We start from the raw sequence: 13,376 nt of genomic DNA on the forward strand, positions 1-13,376 counted from the left end.
ACATCCCTTAGGGTGGGAACAAGCCACTTTTTAGACCCAGCCCCAAAGCCTCCGTCTTCCAGACCCTAAAACTCAGACTTTTGTAATCAATATCCATGTCAGATGCCTCCAGGAACCCAGGCACCCACAGCTGGAAAGTTCCTCCTCTTCTTCGCTCCACCAATCAGACAGAGCCGTGGATGCTGCCAGGAAATTATCTACAGAAGGAAAGAATCCCTTACCACCACTCCCACATCCCCTCTGTCCATTCCCGGAAAGCGGGGGACTGTTGGCCTGTAGACGTTGCTCTAGGCCCTCCTATGACTGATCGCGAATCCGGGAATGAGAGTTCTGGAAAACTCTCTCCCTCTGGGTTGAGACCACATCAGTCAGCCCGCTGGCATGCAGTCCCTCCATTGTGTTAATACTGTGCAGCCCTGGCCTCCACTCCTGCTGGGCCCAACTAAATTTGGTGCGCAATGCCTTCCCTCTGTGCCTGGTCTCTATCTGCAACTTGGGCAGGCAAGAGAATGGAGATTCTTAGGAATTCTAATTAGGGGCGCTTCCCTCCCCCCGGATATTTAGCAATGTCTGGAGACAGTTTTGTTTTGAATGGGGGATGTGTTACTGGCATCTAGTGGGTGGAGACTAAGGCTGCTGCTAACATCCTAGGATACACAGGAAAATCCTGCCCTGACGTCAACAGTTTATGGTGGGAGAAAAGTGGGTGCCGGTGCTCTGTGTGTTAGGGGGTTGGGGTTTGAATGACAAGAGATGGAAGGTGAAGAGAGGCCTGTCACCAGCCGCCTTCACTATAAGCACTGAAGCCCAGATGGGGTCCCAGCCTTCACCTAGTTTTCAAACCGAGGGCAAGTGTTTTCAAATGGCACATTTGGAGTCACTGGGACAGTTTCCAAACAGCTCATGCTTCTGTCTCTCCCCTGAGTGTGAGCGAAGTGGTCTCACACAAAGCCTTGGCTAATAGGATCTACAGCCAGGTCTGGACCGCTGTGCTAACTGTCCTCCCTTTGCCTAGGGTTGGAAAGAGAAGCTTTCTGAGATCTCCACTGTTTTCCTTCTTATTTTTTTCATCTGTTTTTTGTTTTTCAAGACAGTTTCTCTGTGTAACGGCTCTGGAACTCGATTTGTAGATCAGGCTGGCCTCGAACTCACAGAGATCCACATGCCTCTGCCACCTAAGTGCTGAGATTAAAGGTGTGCACCACCATGCCCTGCCCTAGATTTTGTTTTTAAATTTTATTTGTTTGGCTGGTTATTGTGTGTGTAAGTGTATGTGGACCACAGCACATGTATGGAGGACGGAGAACAGTTTAAAGGAGTCAATTTTTCTCCTTCTACTCTGAGGGTCCTAGGGGCTGAACTCAGATCATCAGTCTTGGTGGCAAGCTCCTTAGCCTGCTGAGCCATCCCTACGGCCCTTTGGTCTTGTCAGCTCAATCTGGCCTCCAACTTGCTATGATGCTGAGGATGACCTTGAGCCTCTGACCTTCCTGCCTCTACCTCCTAAATGATGGGATTATAGGCATGCACCACCACCATCTGGCCCTGTTTGTTTCACACATTCTAGACAATCCTTTCATTTTATACATGAATATATGAGAGCATATAAGAGCATATAAGAGCACAAACTTGTCCAAGATCATAGGGAAACTCATCCATTCCTTGGACAACACTGAATGCCTACCAGGTACCAGGTAGCATCACTACCCAAGAAAGAGGGTGTGAGAAGCCCCATGACATCCTGACCTCAGCGGAGGCACAGTTCTCTGGATGGCATCTGGCCTGTCCCCTCCTCTGCTCAGCCTCCATTTCTGGGATCAACATTTTACAGGTGATCCCATTCTCCTGCCCAATATTCATAGATCTACAACACCACCCCTTATTCAAGGACCTCTATCCTGTCTGCCTCCTTCTCCTGTGGTGGTCTCCAGCCCACCAAGAACCTTTGATAGTGGACTTAGTCTCCCAGATGCTCCATCTGTTGTGAATTGCTCCTCTTGAACCTAGGTCATTCTCAGTGGCCACGTGGGTCCTCCCAAAGCTCCACATTTCTCACAGCATGTGATGAAGTTGGGTTTTGGAGTTGGGATGCTCATTTCAAATCTTTAGTCTGCTCTTACTGGGCCTTGGCAATGTATTTAACCTCTGCACCATTTCCTTATATTTTGTTTTGGACACAGTCTTGTTGTGTAGCGGGGATTAGAGGCAGATGCCACCGGGTTCAGCATTTTGTATGAATAAGTTTTGACTGTAACATTCCTTTAATGTAAGCACGACTATGTTTCATTAAATGTATGACATCAGGGACTAGAGGCAGCTCAACTGTGAAGAGCTCTTGCAGAGGACCCAAGTTCTGTTCCCAGCACCCACATGGCAGCAACAACTGTCCAAAACTCCAGTTTAGGAGGTCCAGTACCTTCTTTTGGTCTCTGTGGACACCAGGAATACATGTGGTACACATACCTACATGCTGGCAAAATATTCATACAAGTAAAATGAAAACCAAAATCTTAAAAAATAAATCTATGAAACCATCAATAATAATATATACTATTACTGTGTGTTAAGAAAAAAAAATCTGGGGCTGGAGAGATGGCTCAGAGGTTAAGAGCACTGACTGCACTTCCAGAGGTCCTGAGTTCAATTCCCAGCAACCACATGGTGGCTCACAACCATCTGTAATGAGACCTGGCGCCCTCTTCTGTATACATAATAAATAAATAAATTTAAAAAAAAAGAAAAAGAAAAAAAGTATCAATTAAGCTATGGCATGCATGTAACTAAAATTCACACTGACTTCAAAGATGTTAAAAATGTAAGAAATGAATAGAATTTAAAAATATTTGCTTTTAAACAAAGAAGGGAACTGTGGGAGCTGGAGAGAAGGCTCAGTGGTTAAGAGCACTGGCTGCTCTTCCAGAGGTCCTGAGTTCAATTCCCAGCAACCACATGGTGGTTCACAACCATCTGTAATGAGATCTGGTGCCCTCTTCTGGCCTGCAGGTAATACATGCAGATAGAGCACATACCTTAAACAAATTACATAAAATAAAATTAAAAAAAAAATCTGGTGGCTCCTACTGTAATCCTAATGCTTGGGATGTGGAGGCTGGAGAATCAGAGTTCAAGGTCATTCTTGGTTGCATATTAAACTCAAGGCCAAGCTGGACTGCAAGAGATTCTGTTTTCAAAAACAAAGCAAAGCAGGGTCTAGAGAGATGGCTCAGTGGTTTAGAGCACTTGCTGCTCTTACAGAGGACCTGGGCATGGTTCCCAGCACCCACAACCATCTGCAACCACAGTTCCAGGGGGCCACACCTCTTCTGACCTCCACAGATTCCTGCATACACATACCCATGTGCATACACATATGCATAAAATCAAAAGTGTAAAAAGCAAAATATAAGAAGGAGCTGGGCATAGTGGCATACACCTTTAATCCCAGAAATCAGGAGGCAGAAGCAGGAGGCTCTCTGAGTTCGAAGGAGGCCAGCCTGGTCTACAGAGTGAGTTCCAGGACAGTCAGGGCTATATATTGAGACCCTATATTAAAAAAAAATGAGAAAGGTGAAGATGAGTGTATGGTTTACTGTTAGAACACTTGCTTATCATACCTGAGAGTCCATTGTGCCATCCCCATCACTATCAATCAGCCATACTAAGGCTGGTGATGTAGCTCAGTGGTAGAACACTTGCCTAACAAGGCCTGGGTTTGATTCCCAGCACACACACACACACACACACACACACACACACACACACGGCACGGTATATGTCTGTATTCCTTACGCCAGGGAGAGAGAGGCAAGAGAATCAGAAATTCAAAGTCATCTTCAGGTACATAGCAAGATCAAGGTCAGCCTAGCACACATAAGATCCTGTCTCAAAAAACCAAAAAAAAACAAACCACCAAACCAAAACAAAAAAACCCACTGAAGCCGTTCCTCATCTCTTCCCTGCCTACAGAACATATGCCTCACTTGTTTACCCTGACTTTCCCCATCAGCAGCCCACTTGTCTTATCTGTTACTCAGGCCAGAGCTTTCTAAACACGGACCTAACTGGAATTTCCACTGGCATGCCCATGAACATCTCAGACTCCACGTGTCCAAACAAAGCTCCCTCACTGACATCCCCAGCGCTCTCTTGGGATCAGGATCGCTCTCACGCTCCATGGCAGAGCCCGCCACACGTCCTTCTTCTTCCTCTTCCTACTTTTTTTTTTTTTTTTTTTTTTTTTTTGAGCCTTGTGCTTGCTAGGCAAGCGCTCTACCACTGAGCTAAATCCCCAACCCCTTCTTCTTCTTCCAAATGCTACAAACTCTCTTCATCAGTACCCCAGCGATTTCCCTTTGTCACACGTCGGATCCAGCTGCCACTTGTTGAGGACGTTATCTCCCACAGCTGTCTACCTTGTCCTACTCCCCACAGCCACAGTGAATCACTGAAGTTTCCTAAACACTTTGTCTCTCTGCCTTTGTCCGGGCACGTACCCCCATCGGGAATGTCCTTCTGATCCGGCTCAGATCATACTTCTGCAGCACTGCTCTGAGTCACACTGGGACAGTAGACTCCTTCCTCAGGCATCTCCCACCTACCGCACCTGTCACATCAAGGTGCTGTGGGGGTGTTTTGGGGAGGAGGGGGCGGGTAGGAGTTGAGACTGGACCTCATATAGTCCAGGCTCACCTTAAACTGACTGTGTAACTGAGAATGATCTTGAACTACTGGTCTTCCTTCCTTTACTGCTGTATTTCAAGTGTGACCACCACTTCTGGCTTAATGGTTGATGTCTATTTGTGCGTGTGTGTGTGTGTGTGTGTGTGTGTGTGTGTGTGTGTGTGTGTTTGTAGTATTTTTTTTTTTAAAGCTACTGAAAATAATGTATGCTAACAAGCGGGGGCAGGGGGCAGTGGAGAAATCAGGGCAGAGTTCACAGGCCAAGACTAAGAGATTTTTGGAATAGACGGGATCTGCTGGTTTTGCTGATTGCCTTCTTGGATGGCAACAGAACAGTCCTGCCCCAAGGCCTGCTGGAAGCATACGACCTCAGAGGGGACATTCTCCTCTCTCACCACAGTGGGAAGCACAGAATGGCCTCTAAGAGCTCAGCTCCTGCTGGTATCCGTGAACTCAGAGAGATCCCTGTTGAGGGTTTGGTGGCCTCATTGGTCTCCAAACTGCTTGCAGTTACAAGACTGTCAGACAAGATCCTCAAGCATTTTTTTTAATATTTATTTATTTATTATGTATACCATGTTCTGCCTGCATGTATACCTGCATGCCAGAAGAGGGTACCAGATCTCATTATAGATGGTTGTGAGCCACCATGTGGTTGCTGGGAATTGAACTCAGGACCTCTGCAAGAGCATCAGTGCTCTTAACCTCTGAGCCATCTCTCCAGCCTCCTCCTCAAGCGTTTTTGATGAAGTGGACATCTTTGAAGGGGGACACTTTCTGAGTAACATCAGCCATGGTCATGTAGTCAGCCAGGCTGGTCACAGTGGACACTGAGAAGAACCTGACTTGGTGGTCTTTTCCTAACCTCTCTAGATCATGTGTTTCCTATGGAGCTACTGCAGAAGGAGGATTTGTGATCTCCATTTCCATCATACCTGGCACCTAGGTAACACCAGAAGACATCCTCGATGGCTCCAGGCCTGTCTCCTGATGCACACGCTCATGAAGCAACTCCTGAGTGGGGTGCACAAGAGGCCGTGTTGCCTTTTCACCTGAGTGTGTGTGTGTGTACATGTGGGGACACATGCATGTATAGAGGCCAAAGGTCATCTTTTGGGTGCCATCCTCTATTGCTCTCTATTTTTGCTACTATGTGTGAGTGATGTGCGGGTGCATGTGTATGCCACAGCGAGCTCATGGAGGCCAGAAGAGGACTTTGAAGAGTCAGCTCTCCCCTTCCATCTTGTTGAGGCAGAGTCTCTCTTGTTTCTGCCACCCTGTGTCCTCCAGGCTAGGTGACACTTGAACTTCTAGGTGGATTCTCCCGTCTCTGCCTTCCATTGTGCTGTAGGGTTGCTGGGATTACAGATGCACACCACAGTGTCTGGGTTTCTTGTTTGTTGTTTGTTTGGTTTTTATGTGGGTTTCAGGGAGATCAAACTCAGGTCATCTGAGTCATCTTGCCATCCCAGGGTCTCTAGATGAATCCGGAGCTCACTGATTGGCTAAGCTGATTGGCCAGGGAGCCCTAGGGATCTGTCTGTCTCCACAATCTCAGTACTGGAGTTACAGAGGCCTGCCTTTTTATGTATGTGTTGGGGATCCAAACTCAAATTCTTCTTTTTTTTTAATCTTTTATTTGCTTTTGTGTATGGATATTTTGCCTGCCTGGATGACTGTGAACCATATACATACAGTGCCCAGAGAGGAGGGCGGAATGTGTCGGATCCTCCAGGACTGGAGTCACAGATGGTCGTGAGCTACCATGTGGGTGCTGGGAATTGAACCCAGGTCCTTTGGGAGAGCAGTCAGTGTTCTTAACCGCTGAGCCATCGCTCCAGCCCCAAACTCAAACTCTTAGTCTTATGCAGCAAGCACTCTACCCCGGGGCTGGCTGCTCTGAGCTCTTCACCAAACAGGATGACTATTTGTCAGTTGTAAAGAAAAAAGGCTCCCTTTCTGGGCACAGTGACCCGCGCCTTTAATCACAGCACTCAGGGGGCAGAGATGGGCAGATCTCTGTGAGTTAGAGGCCAGTCAGGGCTACCTTGTGAGATCCTGTCTCAAAAATAAAACAAAAATTAAAAACGAAGGAGCTGGAGAGAATGTGCATCATTTGAGGGAACTTGCTACTCTCCTGGGGATCCAGGTTCTGCTCCTAGAGCCAACATCAAGTGTTTGACACCTCCCTTTAACTCCAACTCTAGGGAATCCAGTCCCCTCTTCTGGCATCTGTGGGCACCAGACATGCGCACGATGCACAGACATATGTGCAAACCCCCATATATACAGAAAACAAAAATAAACACATTGCAAAAAGAAATAAAAATAAAAACAAAGGAAGCTGGGTGTGCCGGTGCACACATTTCATCCTAGCATTCAGGAGGCAGAGGCAAGTGGATCTCTGTGAGTTCAAGGCCAGCCTAGTCCACAGAGCAAGTTCCAGGACAGCCAGAGCTACACAGAGAAACCCTGTCTCAAAAAAAAAAAAAAAATCAAATTAAAAAGAAGAATCTCAGGCTGGAGAGGTGGCTCAGTGGTTAAGAGCACTGGCTATTTTTCTAGAGGATTCCGGTTCCATTCTCAGCATCCACACAGTGGCTCACAGATACCTGTAACTCCAATCCCAGAGGTTCTCACTCTCCCCTCTGGTCTCCACAGGCACTGCACACATGTGATGCATAGACATCCATGCAGGCAAACACATAAAATAAAAATAAAGGAAATAAAAAAGAAGGATCTCAAATTCTTCGATGTGTATTCCAAGGAGACGTGAGTCTGTGTGACCTCCCTTCAGTGCCTGCTCTATGACAGGTTGATGGACAGAACATTGTAGATGTGACAGTGTCACTCTTTGAGACAAAACTAGGGAAATGTCATTCCTTGAGACCTGGGCTCAAACACCTACATGGAATTGTCCAATGAACTGACTGGGTGTCCTCAACATGGTACCTGGCTTCTCCCAAAAGGAATAATACAAGAGAAAGGTTGAAGTCATATTGTTTTCATGGTCCAATTAGAAAGTCACATGCCTAGTTGGTGGCACATACATGTAGTCCCAATCCCTGGAACAGTGAGGCAGGAGGATTGAAAGTTTGAGGCAAGTCTCAGGTACACAGTGAGTCCCAGGCCAGCATGATCTATACAGCAAGACTCTGTCTCAAACATAAAATAATACAAAACACAAAATCACACAGCATCCTTTCTGAAATACCCCATTGATTACATGGATGAACTCTGTTAATTTGGGGAAGGTACTATTCAACGGGTTGAATACCAGGAGGGGACACATTGGAAGCCATTTCAGAGACTAGCAACTACACACAGAGATACGGTTAACTATCCAGGGAAGTCGTCAGGTAGATGCTCCCAGTAGGTTTATCCAGAAGGAGAAGACACATAGATAGAATGATATGAAATTATATTTGTTCATGTTCACAGCTTTGTAAGAGGTAAGGCTGAGATTCAAACTCAGGTGTCATGGGCTTGGAAGAGACAGCTCAGCAGTTTAAGAAGACCTACTGCTCTTGCAGAGGACCCAGGTTCAGTTCCCAGCACCCACATGGTGGCTAACTCCAGCTCCAGGGGATCCAATGCTTCTTCTAGCCTCTATGAGCTCCTTCACGCACATAGTCCACGTACATATATCAGGCATGTGCGCATCGGAATGTTTTTAAACAAAGCCTCAGGCACTCAGACTCTAGGGCTGAGGTCTAAGCTACTGTATTGTGGTGGTGGTCTTATTTCTGGTGCAAGCTTGGGGGAACACAGTGGCTATGAGCAGAAGGTGTATGTACAGTAGTAGGTAACAACTCTAAAAATGGGTGAGGCAAATGGAAATGGAAAGAGAAGGGACCTCAGGGTCCTAGGAGGAAGTAGAATGATAACAAGGAGGAACTAAGAACCCAAGGGCCCGAGAAAAGCCATCTGTGTGGACCAAGGAGCACCAAACTGGGAAGCGGGCAGTGACTAGATCCTAGAGAAGACATATTGACGAAGGTTGGAGATTCCCCATCTGTACAACTTCTACCAAAGGAGTACTTGGTCTCCTTGGCTTTACCAGATGGTGTTGTATCCCATCCATGCATTCAACAAAGGGTATGGAGAACTTATCACACAGGAGCCAAGCACTAGATACAATAACAAGGCAAAGTCTTTGTTAGCAGAGGAGGAGTGTTACTGGCAGGGTGATGATGCAATAACGGGAAGAGAACAGAGGACTTGGGATGCAGAGGAAGAGATATGATAGGTTAGGGATGGGCTTTTGGCAAGGGCTGGGGAAACCATTCCCAGGGAATAGCTGTACCGAACTTCGGAGTAGGCCAGCATGCTGAGGTGCCATGTCCCTTGCGTGACATTGTCAGGGGTGAGGTGGCCGGAACAGAATATGGGAGAAGCTAACAGCATTGATGCAGTTCCAGAAGCAAGAGTCCTGCGGATGGACCTCACTCAAGTCCTGGTCCTCCTACCACGTGCCCCAGTCAAGCAGCGGGATGGGGAGTATCCAGGTGTCTCTCCCTGCTACTCTTCCTGGATCCCTGCCCTGTGTAGGAGGAATTGTTCATCCTCCTTCAGGGAAGGCAGGTTGGGGAAAGGGTGGTGCCCAATCTGGGTCTTCAGGTCTAAGGCATTAAGAGGAAGCCCATCTCGGCCTGGAGGAGAGGCTTTCGCAGGGTGGTTAGGGTGGTCAAGCTGCACACTCCTGCATCCCACTCCTCTTTGCAGATAAAAATGAGCATGAGAGAAATAAATTCTAAGTCCAAAAGGAAGAGATAAATAGGGACAGGGGGTGGGGGACCTGGGCGGACCAAAAGGCTAATTCCCTGGATTTTTTTTTCCCCTCAAGCTAAAGATGGAAGTGGGGGTGAGATTCTGCCTGTGTTTCCTGCTGAGGCATGATGGAGTGTAGAAGACCTAGGCCAGGAGTCCAAGCTATAATGCCCCCAATTCTCAGCCTCCTCTCCATCTGTCATGTTGGGATATAATAAGAAATGTATATTTGGTCTTTGTCCCAGTTCCTGCCACAGAGATCCTAAAACCTTTGGAATTTCCCGAGTGATCGTGGCACCAGGAACATCTGTTGTTGTTTGGATTAAGCCCCTTTCAATCATACCTGGCTTTATGTTAATGAGGAGGCTCAGGAGCACGGGATCCATTGCCAGATGGTTGGGTCTTTCAGCCTCAGTCCCTAGCTCCTGAGATGGGGAGGGTGGCTAGAGACTGATTGTATCACATATGTTCATATGACGCCCGTATGATGTCTATATAGTGGAGCCTCCACATGAACGCTCTCTGGGGACACCGGGCTCGGTGAACGTATGAGGGTACTGGAGGGTATCAGGTATAAAGACCGCATGGGAACTCCTGCCGCACCCCTGCACCTCACCTGATGCATCCCTCCAACTGGCTATCCATCAGTAGCCTCCGTAGTGCTGTTTCGTTATTTCCTTATTAATGTAGCCAAGGGTGACCTTGAACTGATCCTTCTCCCTCTGCCTCCCAACGGCTCTGTGTAGTCTGGAGAAGAACGGTCTCCATAGCTGCACTTCCAGTTTTGAATGAGTGAGCTTAGGAGGTACATATCCGTGTAAAGGAGCAGAGAGCAGGTAGCAGACAGACCGAAGCTGCAGATGGACGGGGGTGGGGACACACATCATCATCATCAAAGCGCGTAACATCCAGCAGAGGGGACTGGAGCAGCTTGTTTGAGAAAACAGTTAAATCTGGGGCTTACGAGCATCCAGCAGAAATCACCTAGGAAAGTTGAAGCAATTAGCCAGAGTCGACCACTGCGCTTCCCACTTCTACTGCAGGTGTTTTTATACCACGGGACAAACAGTGCTAGTCTCTGTTGGAAGTGTTCACCTTCCAGTGTTCTCAAGGACAGGATGTTTTATTTATATTATTATTATTATTATTATTATTATTATTATTATTATTATTATTATTTTGGTTTTTCAAGATAGGGTTTCTCTGTATAATAGTCCTGGCTGTCCTGGAACTCTCTTTATAAGACCAGGCTGGTCTCGAACTCACAGAGATCTGCCTGCCTCTGCCTCACAAGTGCTGAGATTAAAGGTGTGCGCCATCATGCCCATCTCTTTCCTTCTTTTCTTGAGACAGGGCCTCACCATGTAGCATTGGCTAGCCTGAAACTTGCTAAGCAGACCAGGGTGGCCCCAACTTCACAGAGATCCATCTGCTTCTGCCTCCAAGTGATGGGATCAAAGGCGTGTCCCATCCCAGCCCCAGACTCTCAACAAGCTTAAACAGCACATGGCAGTTTACCAGTATAATTTACATTACACCGGCCGAGTGCTAGATTCCAGGTGTGGTGTGCATCCAGACATCTTTTACCTCCCCTGCCATGACTGCCTTTACAGGTCGCCATGTGTCCCTTATGTGTTGACTAACTCCCAGATGAACTCCATGATGACCAGATCTTGGAGGACATTGAGTGTTCAGAGGAAAATCATGTCTCACATAATTTTCCCTCAAGAACCTCATGAAACCATTGTGTTTCTCACCAAGAACTTGGACATTATTTTTTATTACATTTATTTACTTACTTAGTTATTTACTGTGGTGCATGTATGTGCGTGTATGTGTGTACGTGCTCCACAGCACTCCTGTGGAGGCCAGACAACTCGTAGGAGTTGGTTTATTCTTTCCATTATGTAAATCCCAGGGGTCGAAGGAAGGTCATCAAGTTTGGCAGCGGGGTACTTATACCCACTGAGTCATTCTGTCAGTCCACCACGGACACTAACTTGTTCCATTTCTTTGGTCTGGAATGCCTTTTCAACATCCAACTGCTCCTTCAGGGCTCAGCTGATATTCACACTTCCACAATGCCTTTGTGCAGTCCAGTAAAAACATTCACTCAGGGCTGTGGCTGGAGTGTGATGGTAGAGTAGCTGACTAGGATTCATGAGGGATTGGAGGGAAAAGAGAATACTCACGTGTATTCATTTTTCTGTGTTCCCATGTGTTTATTCATTTAATCCAGGCTGGGAGCCTCTATTTCTCACAGGATTGCTATTGCATACACATTTGTAACTTCATTTGAAGGTGTTGGGTGGATGGAGGCTTCTGCAGTAACCTGGAACCCCTGAAAGATGACTCAGGGAGGTCGTTATCTCTGGTTCCTGGCAGAAACAAAAGAAATTTCTCGCTGGAGAAAAACAGCTCAGGTTTTGGCCCTGTGATTCCTATAGATTAAGATCAATAGTCCATCATCTCAGGATCGTGAATCATTAGACACACAAGGAAACAATTCATCATAAGTGAGAGTCAGCAGAAACAAAAATATATATATCTGTAAGGATGTATAATTAGAATCAAAACATCAAATGAAGCCAGGCATGTTGGCTCTTACCTATGATCCTAGTACTCAGGAGGCACAGGCAAGTTTGAGGTCAGCCTGGTCTACATAGTGATACCTGGTCTCAAAACTATGTAAGTTTGCTGAGTATGGTGGTGCACACCTTTAATCCCAGTTCTTGGGAGGCAGAGGTAGGCTGATCTCTCAGTTCAAGGCCAGCCTGGTCTACAGAGTGAGTTCCAGGACAGCCACATAGAGAAACATTGTCTCGAAAAAATAAAACTATCTCTCCAGCCTCACTTAATATACATTTTAACCATCACAAACCTTCACAGGCGCCGGGTGGTGGTGGCGCACGCCTTTAATCCCAGCACTCGGAGGCAGAGCCAGATGGATCTCTGTGAGTTCGAGGCCAGCCTGGACTACCAAGTGAGTTCCAGGAAAGGTGCAAAGCTACACAGAGAAACCCTGTCTCGAAAAACCAAAAAGAAAAAAGAAAACTATATACGTTTTAAACATTTATGTGTGTGCAATGTTTATATATCGTGTGTGTGTGTGTGTGTGTGTGTGTGTGTGTGTGTGTGTGTGTGTGCATGTATAAATGTATGTATGCCTATGGGTGCACAGGAGGAGGACAGAGGAGGGCATTAAGTACTTCTGTCTTAAAAACAAAATCAAAGCCGGGTGATGGCGGCACATGTCTTTAGTCCCAGCACTCGGGAGGCAGAGGCAGGCAGATCTCTGTGAGTCTGAGGCCAGCCTGGGCTACAGAGTGAGTTCCAGGACAGGCTCCAAAGCTACACAGAGAAACCCTGTCTCGAAAAACAAAACAAACAAACAAAAACAACCAACCAACCAAATAAACAAAAAACCCCAAAACCAAAATCAAACAGAACAATTACACATACCTAACAGAGGACTTATGTACAGAATATAAAAATCACTTACAAATCTGTGATAAGAAGAAAAACAGGCAGGGAGGTGGTAGCGCATGCTTTTAACCCCAGCACTCAGAAGGCAGAGGCAGGCGGATCTCTGTGAGTTTGAGGCCAGCCTGGTTTACAGAGTCTATAGCCAGGACGGGTTCCAAAGCTACACAGAGAAACCCTGTCTCAGAAAACAAACGAACAAAAACCAAAACAACAAAAGAGGAGGAGGAGGAGGAGGAGGAGGAGGAGGAGGAGGAGGAGGAGGAGGAGGAGGAGGAGGAGAAGAAAGAAGAAGAAGAAGAAGAAGAAGAAGAAGAAGAAGAAGAAGAAGAAGAAGAAGAAGAAGAAGCCATTAGAAAGAGGAGCTGGGGGACAGACAAAAGAACAGAACATACATTTAAAACTGTGTGTGGCTGGCAAGAAAGTCCAGGAAGGTCGAGGAC

This window comes from Peromyscus californicus, unplaced genomic scaffold, assembly GCF_007827085.1.
Source record: "Peromyscus californicus insignis strain IS unplaced genomic scaffold, ASM782708v3 Scaffold_3__1_contigs__length_106647218, whole genome shotgun sequence".
Taxonomy (NCBI): Eukaryota; Metazoa; Chordata; class Mammalia; order Rodentia; family Cricetidae; genus Peromyscus; species Peromyscus californicus.